The 19,292-nt window shown below is 40.3% G+C and overlaps 1 protein-coding gene across 8 annotated transcripts in view; it reads left to right on the top strand.

The window, feature by feature from the left end:
* Window positions 1–19,292, top strand: part of STRBP (spermatid perinuclear RNA binding protein) — a 147,784-nt gene that overhangs the window by 33,355 nt on the left and 95,137 nt on the right. For 2 of the 8 annotated variants that reach the window (XM_080669542.1, XM_080669538.1), the window contains exon 1: window positions 2,882–2,939. The exons of the other annotated variants lie outside the window; for them this stretch is intronic. The gene's annotated coding sequence lies outside the window, so the exon portion shown is untranslated. Of the gene's footprint in view, window positions 1–2,881; window positions 2,940–19,292 lie in introns of those variants that run through there. 8 annotated transcript variants of the gene reach the window in all.

Genomic DNA, 19,292 nt, shown 5'->3' with positions numbered 1-19,292 from the left:
AATAAAGCTGATGTAAACATTCATATATATAGGCTTTTGTGTGGTCATAAATTTTCATTTTTCTGGGATTAATGCCCAAGAGGACATCTGCTGGGTTGTATGGTAAATGTATTTTTAGTTTTGTAAGACATAGCTGTACTTTTCGGAGAGGCTGTAGCATTTTACATTCACACTAGCAATGTATGAGTGGTTCAGTTTCTCCACATCTTCACCAGCATTTGATTTTGTCAGTTTTTTGTTTTTATTTTTTAATATATTTTTTATTGATTTCAGAGAGGAAAGGGAGAGGCAGAGAGGAATAGAAACATCATTGATGAGAGAGAAACATTAATCAGCTGCCTGCTGCACATCCCCTACTGGGGATCAAGCCTTCAAGCCTGCAACCTGGGCATGTACCCTGACCGGAAATCAAACCATGACCTCTTGGTTCATAGGTTGATGCTCAACCACTTAACAACACCAGCCAGGCTGTGTTTTTGTGTTTTTTGTTTTTTTTTAAACAAGTATTTATTTCCCTTTTTTTATACTAGTGTATTTAAAAAAAAAAAATACATATATATATATATATATATATATATATATATATATATAGTTGACAGTATTAAAGATGTCTCCCATCCCCTTTCTCCCCCTTAACACCACTCCATCCAGCCCCTACTCATCCTCCCCGCCCAGGTCTTCACCACACTATTGCCCGTGTCCGTGGGCTATGCATATCCTGTATAATAAAAACCTAATATGCTGAGTGTCAGGTCATCCGGTCATCCTTCAAACAATCAAAGCATAATATGCTAATGATATGCTAAGGCTGCTCTGTAACGTGCACTGACCACCAGGGGGTAGACGCTCCAACTGGTAGGTTAGCTTGCTGCTGGGGTCCGGCTGATCAGGACTGAGCAAGACGTGCCGGACATGCCCTGGAACTCTCGCGTGATCCCTCCCCAGCTGGCCAACCTCCTGCATCCCTCTCCAGCCCTGATCTTGCACCGGTGGGGTCCCTCTGCCTGGCCTCTGCCCTCTCGCAATCCGGGACTCCTCGGTGGATGTCGGAGAGCCGGTTTCAGCCCGATCCCACAGGCCAGGCCAAGGGACCCCACTGGTGCATGAATTTGTGCACTGGGCCTCTAGTATGTATATACGTTTTTGGTTTATCTCTCTTTGTCCCCCCGCCCCCACATTGAGGTATGTCAGTCTGTTCCATGCCTCTATACTTCAGGTCTTATTTTGTTGGTCAATTCATTTTGTTCATTAGATTCCACAAATAAGTGAGATCATGTGATATTTGTCTTTCTCAGATTGGCTTATTTCACTTATGTCTCATGTCTAAGAACTCTTGACTTACTTATGTGTCCTAAAGATTTTCTCCTGTGATTTTTTTCCTAAAAGTTTTTATAGTTTTACATTTAAGTCTGTGATCCCCTTTGAGTAGTTTTTTATATAAGGTATGTGTTTTAGATCAAAGTTTTTTTTCTTCTTTTTGGGCCTGTGGATGTTCAGTTCCTCCAACATTGTTTGCTGAAAAGGCTATCCTTCCTCCATTGAATTGCTTTTGCACCTTTGTCAAAACTCAATTGGGCATGTTTGTGTGGATCTATTTCTGGATTCTCTATTCTGTTCCATTGATCTACTAGTATGTGTCTATTCTGCCAATACCACACAATCTTAATTACTGTATCTACATAAGTTTTTAAATTGGGTGGAATGATTCCTCCTTTTTCTTATTTTTTCAAAATTGTGTTAGCAATTCTAGGTCTTGATAAGGAATTTCATTAAATTGATAGGCCAGTCTGGGGAGGATTGACAGCTTTACTATGGTGCATCTCTACCATTGGATTTAATAGCTTGGAATGATATTAGAGAGAAGTTGTTTTGTAGAGACGGTAGTCAAAGTACTTAAATTGGATAGAGATACTTGTTTATAACTAGCAAAATGTCAATTTTAACCCTCCCCCCTTTTTGGTGCTAAAAACCACCATTAATAGAGTAATGGAAATGGAAGCAATTGTTCATTTATTCATAAACTAGAGGCCTGGTGCATGAAATTCGTGCAGGGTAGGGTCCCTAGGCCTGGACTTCCCGTCTCCTGCTTCCCTCACTCCCTTAGCACCCCACCGCTGCTGTTGCTTGCCATGTTCCGTGCTGCCCCTTGGTGATCAGCGCACATCATAGGAAGCGATCAAACTCTGTTCTCCTGGTCAAACTCCCGAGCAGACAATTTGCGTATTAGCCTTTTATGTATATAGATATATTCACTTAATATTCTCTGAGTGTCTGTTGTGGGTCAGGCACTTATTTAGTCACTGGAATACATTGGTAAATAAGACAGGCAATATCCCTATTATCATTGACTGTTTATGTTTCTGTGGGGAAGAGATAAATAATCAAATGTATCATTTAGGTATGCAGAGAATTAAAATAGGTGGATATTAAAATACTAGAGTGATAGTCTGGCCGGTGTGGCTCAGTTGGTTGAGCGTCATCCCTTGCATGGGTTAGATTCCCAGTAAGGGCACATGCCCAAGTTTTGGGCTCAGTCCCCGGAGGGGTGCATGTGGGAGGCAACCAATCAATGTTTCTCTCTCTCAAAATTACTAAAAACATACTTTAAAAAAAAAGATGCCTTTATTTTTTAAAAAATTGGAGAGTGATGGAGTAGCTACTTGATTCAGATCTCATTTGTGGTTAGATCTGAATGTTAGAAAGAGTCAGCCTTAGGAAGAAAAGGGACAAGACTGTTTCAGTCAGGGAACAATGAGTCCAGTGGTACAGTGCAAGGACACAATGGGCATGTGGGACGAAGGGGAAGGAGTACCCAATGATTGGAGTGTAATGAGAGGGAGGGAGAGGGCAGGATTAGATAGAGATAGAGATAGATGGTAACAGAGGAGTTCACTGAGTACTACACGGAGGTCAGATCAGCTGGGACTTCTTAAGCCAGGGTGAGGAGTTTGATTTTTATTCTGAGGGTGATGAGAAGACATCGGAAGATTTTGAATAGGAGAGTGAAAGGTTTGATGTTTTAAATGATGACTCAGTTGTTGTATGGAGAAAGGATTGTATGTATGGGCCAGAATAAAAGCAGAAACATGAATCAGGAGGCTATTTCAGTTCAGGTAAAAGATGATACTAGGGAAGGATTCAGGATATATTTTAGAGGTAGAGTTAATTAGGATATGTTGACAGGGCTGACTTGTTTCCTTTTAGAGCTTGGGTCGATGGTTATTGGTATTCGGTGAGATGGGTAAGAGTTGGGAGAGGAGTAGGTTTTGAGGAAAATAATTTATAGTTCTGCTTTGATAACTTATTTTCATAGATGGCAGACATTAATTGGATAGACACCTCTAGAGCCTAGGTAGAGAACCGGATTGTAGGTATAGTATGGTGATCTGTCTTTAGACATTTAGAGTCATGAAACTGGGATAGGCCATTTAGAAGAAAGTGTGATGAAAAGCAAGGGGGCCTAGGACAGCCTTGGAGCACTGGAGCTTTATAAGGTCTGGAAGAAGTGGAGGCAGAGCCAGCAAAGACTAAGAAGGTTTAGCCATTGGTGCCTGTCTCTTTGTAGTTTGCATCCTTGAATTCATTAACTTGAAAATATTAAAGAAAATACACTACCCTAAGATTTTGTTTGGTGTGGTGAATAAATAATAGAATTTTTATATGTGTAACAGTGTAATGGTTTTATTAAGAAAATTCATTATACAGTCAAACTTCAGTTCTCAAATGTCTCCCATCTTGAACAATTCGGTTCTTGACCCCACAACACTTTTATGCTATTACCGGTAATTGTGCTGTGAATATTTTTGTGTTTTTTTGCTTTTGTTGCTGCTTATTATTAAGTCACCATGGGTCCTAAGAAGGTTAGAGATAGCAGCAAAGTGAAAAGGGAAGTTGTGAGAACAACAATATATTGCATATAAGAAAGGTTAAAACAGGGAATCATTTGGGGTGTGGAATGGATTACAGAATCCAACTTACGTTATTTTTAATGGGAAAAATGGTTATATTTTCAAACAAATTGCTTTGAACGAATTAAGTTCGAGAATTGAGGTTCCACTTTATTTAAAGCAATTGAGTAACTACTCTGGGGTCTAGCGTAATGCTACAATTAGGGAAGACAACAAAAGAAATGTAAAAAAAAAGAAATAGACCTTGCTTTCATTGAACTTTGGTACAAAGTAAAAAATAATAATAAAGTGTAAGCTATGGCAGTTGGAGAGGATTTATTGGAGGAGTTGGGACTTGAAGAATATGTAGGACTTAAGTAGGCAGAGAAGAGCAAGTCAAGGTAATAGAATAAGGTATGGGGGAAAGAAAATCAGCTTTTCGGTTAGAAGAGTTGATTTGAATGTGGGCTTTCACTTAATAGCCTTGTGACATCACAGGGCTGCTATGAAGATGAAAATTGTGTTCATTGCTTCATCTCTAGTGGTAATGTACTAGTTCTCGTGTTGGGTGGCTGGTTCACAGATACTCATTTTTTTTTTTTTTAAATATATTTTATTGATTTTTTACAGAGAGGAAGAGAGAGGGATAGAAAGTCAGAAACATCGATGAGAGAGAGACATCGATCAGCTGCCTCCTGCACGCCCCCCACTGGGGATGTGCCCGCAACCCAGGTACATGCCCTTGACCGGAATCGAACCTGGGACCCTGCAGTCCGCAGGCCGACGCTCTATCCACTGAGCCAAACCGGTTTCGGCAGATACTCATTTTTTAAACTTCATAATTCTTATCAATAGTGCCTAGCTAAATGTGAGGCATTCAGTAAATTATAGGTGGTGATTATTATTACTTTGCTCCTGCTGTAAGAATAACATAGCAAAAGGAGATGACAATGCCTGCCCTGCAGGAATTTTGCTTTCAGTGATTAGTCCTACTCAAACGAATGCCAAGCAGCCTGTGTCCTAGTGCCTGAATTTGTAGTACACGGACAAATAAAGAGGTCGGCGAAGGCCTCTTTGTTGGGCCTCATTGTGGCAATGAAACAAATGTGGCCTAGGAAAGAGTAAGATTTGGAGGGAGGGCAGGCTAGGCATTCCATACTGAGAGAACTTTCATTTCATTTTTTTGTCTGGTTTTATTTATTTTATGCCTTGTTTATTTTAGGGGCAGCAAAGCATAAATGTTACTACCACTGCTGAGGAAATCATTAGTAACACTTAAAGATTCTCATTCTGAAACTTTTATAATGTTATAATTGAATTTACCTTTCTCCCTGTACAATTTATTGAAATTTTGCCTGCTCTCTAGATGGCATTATAGTATATAGAATTTATTTTTGGAGTGTCTTTTTTAAATATGCAATTGCTTTTATGATATACAAAGGTCTAATGTCCGTTATGGGTTTTCTCTTTTATGTGTACAAATAATAAAGCTCCATCTATTTTATGTTGTAAGATTTATTGTTAGAAAGGTAGGGCAGTTTTCTGAAATTTCCTTGGTTAGTCTCCCTTCACATGTTTAGATTATTTGGATCTCAACTGTTTATAATTCATGTGCATATGTGGGATGCTAGGATGACTTATTGTTTTGGAAAACAGAGCCATCAGAGTTTCTGTACAGCCTGTGCTGAAATTGGGTTGTCCTAATACAATGCACTCTTCTCTCTTGGTCACTGTCATGGTTTGTAAATAGCTAGACCCTAGCTCATGCTGCTTTTCTGCAGCTGTCTTCCTTGGTTACTGGGAGTTAGATGCTTTTCATTTTCCTTTAAGGCAGTGGTCGGCAAACTCATTAGTCAACAGAGCCAAATATCAACAGTACAACGATTGAAATTTCTTTTGAGAGCCAAATTTTTTAAACTTCTTCTAACGCCACTTCTTCAAAATAGACTTGCCCAGGCCGTGGTATTTTGTGGAAGAGCCACACTCAAGGGGCCAAAGAGCCGCATGTGGCTTGAGAGCTGCAGTTTGCCGACCACGGCTTTAAGGGAATCTGGTTTAATTGCATATCTACTAGAATACTTTGCACCACAAGCTAAGTGGTTCAAAGCATTGCAGTAGCCTTCCTTATTGATACATGATCAGCTCAGTGGAATTGTGTAGTATGATGATGAATTTTATAATTTTAATAGTAAAAGTTAACATTTACTGAGTGCTTTTGTGCCATGCACTCTGCTAAGCAGCTTTAAAACATGGAATTTTTCCATTTAAATGTTTCAACAACTCAGTGTGGTGAGTACTGCTTTTATTTCCACTTGACATGTGAGACAGAGGTTAATTTCCTATTCCAAGGTTGCACACTAACAAAGTGGTGGAGCCGGGATTTGAACCTAAGCAGTCTGAATTTAGGGCCTATTCTCTTATCCGCTATGCTTTATAGTCTTCTCAGATAATGTCTTTCTGGGAAACTGTCATATTAGGAATTTTATCTTTTATGTGCTACCTTGTGTGAGGGCATTGGAAGCTATTAAATTCCTGTTAGGGATTTTATAGTTACACTCATCATCTTGTGTGAGGGGTTGGCCACTGTATTAGTTAAGGAACCCTAGCTGTTGAATACATTGGCTAAACCCCCAAAATACAGTGCATAATAGTGTAGAGCAGGTATCCATATCAGTATGTGGCTCACTTTTATACAGGCATTTAGTGACCTTAGGCCCTTGCTCATGCTAGGAGGTAAGGTGCCATTCTTTAGTATTTTGAGTATTTCATCCATGTTGAAATGTTCTTCACGAAGTGCATTTTTAGCAGTAGAATTTGGGGTAAATCTGATTTAGGATTGGAAGTTGTGGACTGTGGCAGAATGTTAAGTATTTATACAGATGGATTACTAATCAGCAAGTTAAAGTGGAGACTTCTACACATTCCTATTTTAATATAACAAAAGCAGCAAGCTCATTCTGGTTGACTTATTTTTTTTCTTCTTTCTTGAAATCCTCTCTTGTTGGGCACTCTATTCCTAAATGATTTCAGAAGTGACTTTAGTACATGTTGAATTTTAATAGATAGAAGTAGCATGGTTTAAATTTATTTTCCATGTAGCAAACGAGCCTTCCAACATTCCTTACAGCATTAGTTTTGCCATGAAAGGGACACAAAGAAATACCATTCTGTTTGCATTTGGTTGATGACCTATATATAGCTTTCTGGGATAACAGTGTATTTCCCTGAAGTTGTACCTTAAGTGATCCAGTCTTTTCATAGATTTTTGGTTTTATGACAAGATAGCAATAGATATACAGTGGCTGCACCCTAAACTCACTAAAGCCTAATTGAGGTCTTTATAAATCATAGACTAGCATTCTTTGTTTTTGTTTTTTTTTTTTTAAATAAATCTTTATTCAGATTATTACAATTATTTCTCCTTTTTCCCCCCATAGCTCCCCTCCACCCATTTCCCACCCCACCTTCTGCCCTTACCTCCCCCCCACTGTCCTCATCCATAGGTGTATGATTTTTGTCCATTCTCTTCATGAACCCCCCATGCCCCTTTCCCCCTGAGAATTATCAGTCCACTCCCTTTCTATGCCCCTGATTCTATTATATTCACCAGATTATTCTGTTCCTCAGGTTTTTAATTCACTTGATTTTTAGGTTCGCTTGTTGATAGATATGTATTTGTTGTTCATAATTTTTCTCTTTACTTTTTTCTTCTTCCTCTTCTTTAAGAATACCTTTCAGCATTTCATATAATACTGGTTTGGTGGTGATGAACTCCTTCAGCTTTTTCTTATCTGTGAAGCTCTTTATCTGCCCTTCAGTTCTGAATGATAGCTTTGCTGGGTAGAGTAATCTTGGTTGTAGGTTCTTGCTATTCATCACATTGAAAATTTCTTGCCACTCCCGTCTGGCCTGCATAGTTTCTGTTGAGAAGTCAGCTGACAGTCGTATGGGTGCTCCCTTGTAGGTAATTAACTGTTTTTCTCTTGCTGCTTTTAATATTCTCTCTTTGTCTTTTGCTCTTGGCATTTTAATTATGATGTGTCTTGGTGTGGTCCTCTTTGGATTCCTTTTGTTTGGGGTTCTGTGGGCTTCCTGGACTTGTAAGTCTATTTCTTTCACCAGGTGGGGGAAGTTTTCGGTCATTATTTCTTCAAATAGGTTTTCAGTATCTTGCTCTCTCTCTTCTTCTGGCACCCCCATAATTCTGATGTTGGTACGCTTGAAGTTGTCCCAGAGTCTTCTTACATTATCTTCAACTTTTTGGATTTTTTTTTTTGCTTTTTGCTTTTTCGGTTGAGTGTTTTTTGCTTCTTTGTATTTCAATTCTTTGACTTGATTCTTGGGTTCCTCTATTCTGTTTCTGGGTCTCTGTATAATATTTTTTATTTCAGTCAGTGTATGTTTAATTTCTAGTTGGTCCTTTTTCATATCTTCGAGGGTCTCGTTATATTTATCGGCCTTTTCTAGGATATTCTTAAAAAGTCTTATAACCGTGGTTTTGAATTCTATATCCAGTCGTTTGTTTTCCTCCATTTCTTTCGTTTGTGATCTGATTCTTTGACCCCGCATTTTCATTGATTCCCTGTGTTGGTAAGGTAGATATTTGTGCTAGGTTTCCAATATGGCCCAGTGGGTCGGCCTCCCCAGTTAACCTGAGGTGGACACTCTTGGTGCACCCCTTTGTGGACTGTGTGTACAGCCTTGTTGTAATTAAGTCTTTATTGTTGTTGGTATCACTGGGAAGAATTGACCTCCGGGCCAGTTGGCTGTAAGGATCAGGTGTGTCTATGCTGGGAGAAGTTCGGTGCTGGAGACAGCCTTATAGGATTAGACTTGCCAAATTGCAATAGCCTCTGTGCTCAGCTTGGATGGGGTGGAGTCTCAGTTTTGGCTTCCTGTCAGCCTTGCCCTTGCACACATGTGCGCTTTCAGTCCTCCGCCTTGCCCAGCTCGAGTCTCCGCCCGAGAGTCCAGACTCCCCCACAAGAGCGTGGGTCCCCAGGGGCTCGCCTGCAACTGGGGTTCACTGCAGTCCGAACTGGGGCTCAGTGCAGTCAGAATCCTCTGACTCCCTTCCACTAGGGAAAGCCTGTGGCAACTTCCGCAGCCTTTGTGCGCACTGGCGCACGCGCGGTGCGCACTTTCAGTCCTCCGCCTTCCCCGGCTCCCGAGTCTCCGCCCGAGAGTCCAGACTCTCCCCACAAGAGCGTGGGTCCCCAGGGGCTCGCCTGGAACTGGGGTTCATTGCAGTCAGAACTGGGGCTCAGTGCAGTCAGAATCCTCTGACTCCCTTCCACTAGGGAAAGCCTGTGGCAACCTCTGCAGCCTTTGTGCGCACTGGCCCGCGTGCGTCTTCAGACTTCTGCCTTTCCCAGCTCGAGTCTCCGCCCGAGAGTCCAGACTCTCCCCGTAAGAGCGTGGGTCCCCAGGGGTTCGCCCGGAACTGGGGTTCAGTGCAGTCAGAACTGGGGTTCAGTGCGGTCATAGGCTTCCTTCCCCCTTCCGCCAGAGAAAGTCAGCCAGGCTCTCAGCCGCCCTTCCTCTCTGCGCGCACAAAGCCCCTTTGCCGTACCTCCAATTCTCTGTGAGCTTTCCTCTTTCCTTCTAGTTGTAGAATTTTCACTCAGCCAGCTTTCCTGTGGTTCTGGATGGTGTCCGTTCTGTCTTTTAGTTGTAGTTTTGAAATTGTTGTGCGAGGCAGCAGTTTAGGTGTTTACCTATGCCGCCATCTTGGTTTCTCTGACTAGCATTCTTTGAATGCTTTTGTAAAAAAAAAATGTAGTTACATATATCTCCTGTAATCCATTACTTTAGCATATACACTTTAATATACTAAAAAAGTAGACTGAATTTTTAAAGAAAGGTTTATCCTCTAACTTCTGCAGCTTTGTTATTCACTTTTTGGAAGAGTACTTATAAAATTTTGGCCTCTACCACAGGCAAGAAACGCAGGCAATTGTCCTGCTAAAATTCTGTTTGTGCCTCTATTTGCCTAAAACAATGGGACAGCACTTTCAACCCATTTTAATGAAGTTCAGTTTAAGGTATGACATTTGAACCCTGGTCATAATGTGATTCTCGTATTCGCTTGTATTTTATACCTTGAATGCCTAGTACCAAAAACAGTAAACCAATTGGGATAAATACAAAATATGTAAGCTAAGATGAGGCACTTCATGTCATATTTCTGTAAAATAACAACAACCACCACACAACAAAAGCACCAACTCTGGAGGGGGGTCTAAGACTATAAAGGAGGATGGAAAGAGCACTGGGCACTTTCAGTCATGAGTCCAGGGTTTCAAACGTCTGAGCCTTGCTAATGGTTGTTTGGTGACCTTGGGCAAGATACTTCAGCTTTTTGGATCTTGGTTTCCTCTTTTGAGAAATGAGGAGCTTGTAGTCTTTTTGACCAGTTTTAGCTGTCTGTGATTCTGTAATTCTTATCTTCTAATTCTTATTCTCCTGATGTGTTTTTCTGACTTGTCAAGAGAGGGTTAACTATATAGCTGCTAGCTCTTTTTTTTTTTTTTGTCTTGATGAATGGTCTTAATGATAGAAAACATTGAATTGAATTATTCTATCTAAACTAGTTTTAAAGGAGGTATGAAATTGGAAGTATTTAATTTTACATTTTAATTGTACCTCATTGCTGTCACTATGAAATAAATTTGTGAACTGGGAAGACAGACAAAACACTTTGAAAACCTAATCAGTGAAAGGAAATCACCCAGGTACCTATCTTTCTTTTAAAGTTCTTTGAATTGCCATTTTAATGCAGAGGGCAGTAATATCAGTTAATGAATATATTGCTTATGGACTTTTTTTTTTTTCGTATAAGTCAGTGCAATTGCTGTTATATTCTTCTTTAAGCATTTTATTATTAAAAACTTCAAACACACAAAGAAGTTGAATTGTACCATGAACAGATATATTCTACAAGTAGTTCAACCTAAACAATTAACATTTTCTTTTGCTTTATCACGTATCTGTCCATCTGTTGATCCCACTATCCATCTATAAATTCATCTTATTTTTGATGTATTTCAAAATAAGTTGCAGACATCTTTACAGTTTGCTCCTAAGCAGTTCGACATACAAACTATTAGCTGGAGTTTAATACTTGTTTATACTTTTTAAAAGTATGGCATGGATGTCATTAATTGAGCATTTGACATTTTCTAGGGTCTGTGCTAATCTGGCAGATAGGTGAAAGACACAGCTTTTGTCTTCATGATGCTAATAGGATAAATATATATATGTGTAAGAAAGTAAATTCAGCATCGTACCAGTACTTGGATCTTTTAGTTGCAAATAATAGAAACCAGCAGTATAAAGATACATGTCTTGCTTTTAGAACTCAAGGACAGGAATTCAGAGGGGCTTTAAGAAGGACTGGAACCAAAACCTGGAAGGCCCACAGGACTGTCTCCTCTTTTCTCTTTCACTCTACCCATCTGTTCATTCTTTTCTCTGAAGATCTGCTTTCTCCTCTCTTTAGTACATATGGTAGAATATGCATCTCCGCTCCCCTAGCCTTGCTTTTAAAACTTACAGTTCTAGCCAAAACCGGTTTGGCTTAGTGGATAGAGCGTCGGCCTGCAGACTGAAGGGTCCCGGGTTCGATTCCGGTTAAGGGCATGTACCTGGGTTGCGGGCACATCCCCAGTGGGAGGTGTGCAGGAGGCAGCTGATCGATGTTTCTCTCTCATGGATGTTTCTAGCTCTCTATCCCTCTCCCTTCCTCTTTGTAAAATATCAATAAAATATATGAAAAAAACAAACAAAAAAAAAACCAACTTACAGTTCTCAGCCACACAGACACTAATTTTCTAATTTTGGTTCCAGATTCCTGGAAGGTAGAATCTGATTGGCCCAGCATGCTTGAGGGCAATCTTTCGAAGTACATATTGCCTGTTGGAAACCTAATTTTGTGGATGGAGCAAAGTAGGAAGGATAGAATAGATAGTTCCCAGAGCAAATATGGGACTATTGTAAGTGAGGCTGACATTGAAAAATGTTTCTAGCTATAAGTGTGCTAAATAATTCTATAGAGAAGAATAGGAGTATCATAGAAGGGGAATGAATCACTATTTAGGGGTGAAGAGGGGGTCAGGCACAGCTTCCTGGAGAAATTAATGGCTGAGTTGGGTTTTGAGAGAGAAATTCAAGTATAGCAGTAGTAAGGAAGGATATGCTTTACAGAGGAGCAGCAGTGGAAAGATAGGAAATAGCATAGTGTTTTTAGGTAATGATAAGCACATTAGTACATTTGTAGTATAATTTTTGAAGTGGGGGCAGGTTTGTTAGAGGGGAGAGGATGAGAGAGAGAGAGAAAAAGAAAGATATGGGAAGCCAGGAAGAGTAGGTGACAATCAGATTTGTTTCCTTAAGAAATCATTTTGGAGGCACCATCCTTCTACTGAGAACATGGACTAAGAAAATGGCAGCAAAACAGAAGAGGGAAGATATTTAGGCAGTAAAATCCTTAGTACTTGGATTTATTGGATGTAGGGGGAGAAGGGGAAACCCTGATCTTCTGACCTGGGTGACTAGGTGAATTGGGGTACCATCCAAGATAAGAAATATAGGAGACTGAGTTGCTGTTCGTAGTATATTTCTTGATCTGGCTATTAACTATAATTATAAGGGCACTTTTTTTATAGGAATAGTCAATTGTGCTTATATGTTTTATGCATTTTTCTATATATGTTATATTTCACAATCTAAAATGTAAAAGAACAAAACCACAAAATATGTTTGGGAAATAGATGCTGACTTTAGAATTGGACTTTTGCATGAGGGGTGTCCATGCAACCCCCCAGATGGAGGTGTGTAGAAGGCAGTTAGATAGGAAATTGGAAGTACAGGAGAGACATATGGATGCCAGTACAGAGGAAGGGATTAGATTAGGTCTGTAGTTGTCAAGCATGGCTGTATATTAGAATCTTGGAGAGTTTTAAAAAATACCGATAACCTAGATTCCACCCCAGACCACAATTACATTGGTTTCTGGGGGTGCTTAGACATAGCACCTAGCTTAAAAAGATCCCTGTGGTTCTTAATTTAATGCCCAAAGATGTAACCTCTGGGTTATAGGAAGATCACTTGTTACCTACATTCAATAACTGAGAACTCAATCTAGAACTCAATATAGGTTTATTTTATTTTTACATAATTCTTATGCCTTGTGTTTTCCCCCAGTAATACCTAAAAGTTTAAAAAGTATGCTTTTTGTTAAAATAATGATGTACATTTATTCTTGAAGAAAAATGTGTAGAAGATATAGTTTTAGTTAAAACAGTTTTAAAACAGAAGCTTTCCTTTGATGAAATGGCCATGTCTCCTCTAATTTCAATTACTAATAGTGTATAGTCTTTGCAGCCAAACATAGAAAATTGTCTCATCAGCTGCAGTGTCTTTGAATAGTAAATATGAAGGACAGTGGTTGGTAAATTAATTGTGTGTTATAGCCTGAAAGGCAGACAGCTGTAAATGGTGAGAAATTGTGTCTGATGTATGTGATAGGGAAAGGACAATTGCTCACTTGTCTGTCTTTTCATTCCCTCACTGCATGGCTTTTTAATTCATCAGGGCCCTGGATCTATCAATAAGTATTTATTAGCACCTGGAATATGCCCAGGAGTATATTAGGAAGTTTATGTAAGTTGCTAAATAAATAGGTAAAATAAATAGATAAAAATGCATGGGACTTGCCAGTATTTGCTTTGGGGAGGGCATATAAATGACAGCTGAATGCAAAATTATTTGGTAATTAGAATAATCCATTTGTTGTTCAGAAACTAGAAAGATTTCTTGTACTTGAGCATTTAGGGGTGACTTACACATAGATGATTCTTCTAACACACTGGCCTCTGGTTATTTGAACTCTCCTCCAATGATCTTCTTTTCCATGGACCTCAGTCAGACTGTGGACCTCTCAGACTCATTGATCTTATCACTTTTTCATTGTCTTTTATCTTGATGTTTTTTTTTTTGTTTGTTTGTTTGTTTTTTTTATCTTGATGTTTTTACTGCCTTTCTCACCTTGCTTAAATTCCTAGTCAGTCATTATACAAATGCCTCTGCACATACTCTCAACTCCCATGCCCTTCTTTATCATATTCAGTTGGCAAAACTTAAAACCCTGGTTAAATCTGATTATCCTACTCTGTACTTGTACACAAGCATCTGAACATAGCTGGAAAATATGTGCATGGGCACACATACTCCCACACCTGTGTTAACTGATCTTACCTTTAAATTCATGACCTTGAACTTCAAGTAAGTCCTTAATGCTGCCAGGAAGGCAGAGTACCTAGTCCATTCACTCTATATCACTTCTATACTACTCCCGTTTTCTTTTCTTTTTTTAATTTATTGTCTAAAGTTTTACATATGTCTCCTTTTTCTCCGATTGACCCCCCCTCACACACACACTCCCATTTTCTTTAAACCCATAACACCATTTCTCCCATTCAACTGGTGACCTTACTTCCTACTTCATTAAGAAAACTGAAGTACTCTGTATCCATGCATTCTGTCGTCCTGTAATTATAGATGTACTGGAGGCCAGGTGCATGAAATTCGTGCACGGGGTGAGGTTTATCCTTCAGCCTGGCCTGCACCCTCAGGGGATGTCCGACTGCCAGTTTAGGCCCAATCCCCGTGCATTCCGGGACGCTGCATACACCAGTGACCATACTTTTCATACAGGTGAAAGGCATCTTGCTGTTGTATGGGCAGCTACATTTTTTTGCCCCGATTATAAAAAGTAGTACATAATATGATCCTTCTGAGGCAGTAGTACCATTTTCCCCATCTTATGGGTGGAAAAACTGAAGCAGAGAGAAGTTAAGTAATTGGCTTTGTCCCACAGTTATAAGTGTCAGAATCAGGGCTGATCACAAAATATGCAAGCCAGAGTCCCTGCATGTCATCACTGCATCATCCTGTTTTCTCAGTGTTAGAGTAGCCTTGCCAGGTTTTAATTTTTAAATCTAAGAAACTGTTTCCAACATATAGGGTAGGGTCCCTAGGCCTGGCTGGCGAGCAGGGCCAATTTGTGGGGTGACCAGCCGGCAGGCCAATTGCGGGGGCCCCCACTGGCACCTGCCTTGGCTGGTGGCCTGGTGCCGCCCACTCGCCGGCCCTGCCCCCGGCCCCTCCCCCCACTGTCGCCACCGGTTGCCTCCCTCTTGGGGGGCAGACCCACAATGCAGGAGCTGCCCCCAACTGGGGCTGGCTCCTGCATTGAGCATCTGCCACCTGGTGGTCAGTGCGTGCCATAGTGACCGGTCATTCTGCCACCCGGTCAATTTGCATATTAGGGTTTTATTATATAGGATTATTTATCTATATGTCTATCAAAGACAGTCTTTCACTTGTGTATTAGATACCATCCCTTCTCAACTACTCAAGAATATTGCCTCCAGAACCCCCCATTCTAATTTTTATGCATCCTCATTTTTTCTCTGGGATCATTCAACAGCATATAAATGTTTTATTTTTTCCACCTTAAAGATACTTTCTCTGGACTCCACTTTTACTGCCAGTACTGTTCCATTTTTTTACCTTTCTTGTAGCAAAACTTCTAGAAATAGTTCTCTATTCAATGGTTTCTAATTTCTTTCCTCCTGTTCTCTCTTCTATTATTTTTTATTAAGATACTGGAGGCCCGGTGTATAAATTCGTTCACCAGTGGGGTCCCTCGGTCTGGCCTGCGGGATTGGGCTGAAACCAGCTCTTAGACATCCAAGTGGTCCTGGATTGTGAGAGGGCACAGGCCAGGCTGAGGGACTGCGCTGGTGCATGATTGGGACTGGGGAGGGATGTGGGAGGTTGGCCAGCTGGGGAGAGACCGTGGGAGGGCTCCAGGGCATGTCCGGCCCGTCTTGCTCAGTCTCGCTCAGTCCCGATCAGCTGGACCCCAGCAGCAAGCTAACCTACCGGTTGGAGCGTCTGCCCCCTGGTGGTCAGTGCATGTCATAGCGAGCGGTTGAGCAGCCTTAGCATATCATTAGCATATTACGCTTTGATTGGTTGAACGAACAACAAGACACTTAGCATATTATGCTTATGTTATAAATGAAGGATAATTCACCTACCATAAAATTCACCATTTTAAGTATAAGATTCAGTTTTTAGTATATTTACAAAGTTGTGCACCCATCACCACTATCTAAATCCAGCACTTTTTCATCATCTGTAAGAAATCCCATACCCCTTAGCAGTCACTTACTGTTCCTTTCGTTCCCCCAGTTCTAGTAACCACTAATTCTGTTTTCTGTCTCTATGGATCTGCCTATTCTGGACACTTCATATAAATGGAGTTATATGATGTGTGACCATTTGTCTGGCTTCTTAGTAAAATGTTTTTAAGGTCCATGTTGTAGCATGTATCAGAACTTCATTCCTTTTTATGGCTGGACACATATGACATTTTGTTTATCCATCAGTTGGACATTTGGGTTGTTTCCTCTTGTTGTCTATCCTATCTAATAAAGATAAAGAGGGAATATGTTAATTGACCATCACTCCATCACAAAGATGGCTGCATCCACAGCTGAAGCCAAGTTCCCATAAGGAGCCTTAATGAGCAATCAGCAGGGACCTGAGGCTATGCCCTCCCCTGCCCTAGTATGGCTTAACAGGGGACCTTAGGCCCCATCCCCCACCCAGCAGGGCTTGATAGGGGACCTCTGGCCGTGCCCCCTGCCCAGCAGGGCTTGATGGGGACCTGAGGCTGCACACCCCCTGCTGGTGGGGCTTGACGGGGGACCTGAGGCTGTGCCCCTCTCCCAGTGCCGGGCCGGGGGATCTGAGGCTGTGCCCCCCTGCCTGGCAGGGCTTGACAGGGGACCTCAGGCCATGCCCCCCACCCAGCGGGGCTTGACAGGGGATCTCAGGCCATGTCCCCCACCTGGCAGGGCTTGACGGGGGACCTTCAAGGCATGCCCCCTGCCCTTGTCTGGGGGACCTCAGGCCACGTCCCCTGTCCTGACGCCAGGCCAGGGGACCTGAGGCTACGTCCCCTGCCTGGCAGGGCTTGACAAGGGTGGGACTGGCCAGATCTGGATCTAGCCCAATGGGGGCGGGGGCCGGCCGGGTCTGGGTCTCACTCGATTTTTAGGCGCATGTGGGTGGGCGGGGACTTGACTCTGGGTCCCGTGGTGCGCCCCAGACTCTGACAGGAGGAAGGTTTTCATATACATTTTACTAATTTTCTTTCATCTCTGACACTTCTATTATAGAGAAAGGGCAAATAGCAATATTAAATTATTTTCTGTAATTAATCCCCTTTTAATGTGCACAAATTTCGTGCACCGGGCCACTAGTCATGAAATATGCTGCTATGAACATTCATATTTTTGTGTATGTGTGAATGTGTGTTTTCAAGTTTCTTGGATGCATACCTTGGAGTAGAATTGCTGGGTCCTATGGTAACCTTGTATTTAACATTTTGAGGAACTATCAATCTCTTTTCCAAAATGACAGCATTTTACATTCCCAACAGCAAGGTAAAAACCACTGGGTTACAGTAAGATCACTTATTACCTATATTTTGTGACTGAGACGTGGTGTTGTGCAAAGAGGATTTTGTAATTGTCTTAGAACTTGATATAGGTTTATCTTTGCGGGGGCGGGGGGCCCATAATTCTTATGCCTTGTGCTTTTCCCCATTAATACCTGAAATTTAAACAAAAGTATGCTTTTTAAAGTAATAATGTGCATGTGTTCTTGAAGAAAAATATGTGGAAGATACAAACTGTTTTAGTTAAAACAATTTTAAAACAGAAGTTTTCCTTTGATGAAATGGCCATGTCTCCTCTAATTCCAATTACTAATAGTGAATACTAATTATTAAGGTTCTCACTTGAAACACAGGCAGGCCCAGGAGACCTAGGACTTAACTCAGCTCGACTCCTTTTTCTCTCCTCTGTAAAAATTCTCTCCCGTATTTTCTTCCTCCAACCTATTCTTCTTATTATTTTTAAAAACTTACCTCTTTATTGTACTGTCACTTGATCATTTTACTTTCTCCAAGAAGATGACATCACAGAAATACAAATTTTGGAACTAGACCTGCTTTCAAAAAGTTATTGCTTCCTACCTTGCAAGGGTGTGACATTGTGCTGAGGGTATTTTTTATGAATCATTTTTTTCCTTAGTAACTTTGGAATTTATACAGTCTTTTTCGGTTCTTTGGCAATATTCTGAGAAAATTCAATCATCTTTGACTTATTAGAGTCTATTATTAATTGATACCATTATCATTTATCCTGACACTATATGCATCTTAGAACACTTCCTTCATCCTAATCTCAATTTATATGCTATTATAGTTTTGTACTTTATTCTATCTATTTAAACCTCATAAGTTAATATTTTATATAATGTTATAACTGTTAATATTCGTTTGGGTTTACCTATGTATTTATCACTTTCTTCGCTGTTTTCTTATTTGTATATCTCTGATCTTTTATCTGCAATAATTTTCTTTCTGGTTGACAAAGAGCCTTTAGAATTGCTTTTAGTACAAGTCTAAATTTAATTTAAAATAACCTTTAGAATTTTTTTAAAATTTATTGTTGGAAGTATTACAGATGTCCCCTTTTTTTCCTTAGATCACCCTCATCTTGTACTCTCCTCAGGCCTTCACCACGCTATTGTTTGTGTCCGTGGGTTATGCATATATGCATATACATAATTTGGCTAATATCTACCCTCATTCCCACCTTCCCTCTGAGATTCGTCATTCTATCCCATGCTTTTAGAATTTCTTTTAGTACAGTTTTCCAGTGGCAAACTCAGATTTTGTTTTTCTGAAAGTGCCTTTATTGGCATTCATTCCTGAAGCATATAGTCCCTGTGTTTATAAAGTTCTGTACTGGCACTTACTTTCTTTAAGCTCATTGAATATACCATTCCTCTGTTTTTAAGCTTCCATAAATATTGAGAACTCTCAGTTTATCTCTCTTTTGAAGGTAATCTTTTTTTCTCTCATTTAAATTTTAGAACAACCCAGTGAGGTACAGGTTTTATTTTATTTTATTTTTATATAGATGAGAATAGAAATTCAGGACAACTTACCAAACACCCAGCAAATGGTAGATTAAAATTTTGGTTTGTTGGACAGCATTGCCTGTACTTTGTTGAAACACTTTGCCTTACTGCCTCTCACTAAATAAAAGTTCACATTCATGTGTTCAACATTATTTATCAAGCACCTGTTATATGTATAATACTGTGCTATGGACTGAGGTGGATACCAGATTTTGAGACATAATTCTGACCTTTAATTTATAGTTTGGAGGAAAGCATGTAAAAACATTCAAATTGCAGTATGAGGCAGTATATGATTAATAGCTAAAATGGCAATAGCTTGCAGTAATTACTGAAAGT

Source organism: Plecotus auritus (genome assembly GCF_963455305.1).
Source record: "Plecotus auritus genome assembly, chromosome: 5".
Taxonomy (NCBI): Eukaryota; Metazoa; Chordata; class Mammalia; order Chiroptera; family Vespertilionidae; genus Plecotus; species Plecotus auritus.
Note: the sequence above shows the minus strand (reverse complement) of the source record. Positions and strands in the feature narration are given on the sequence as shown.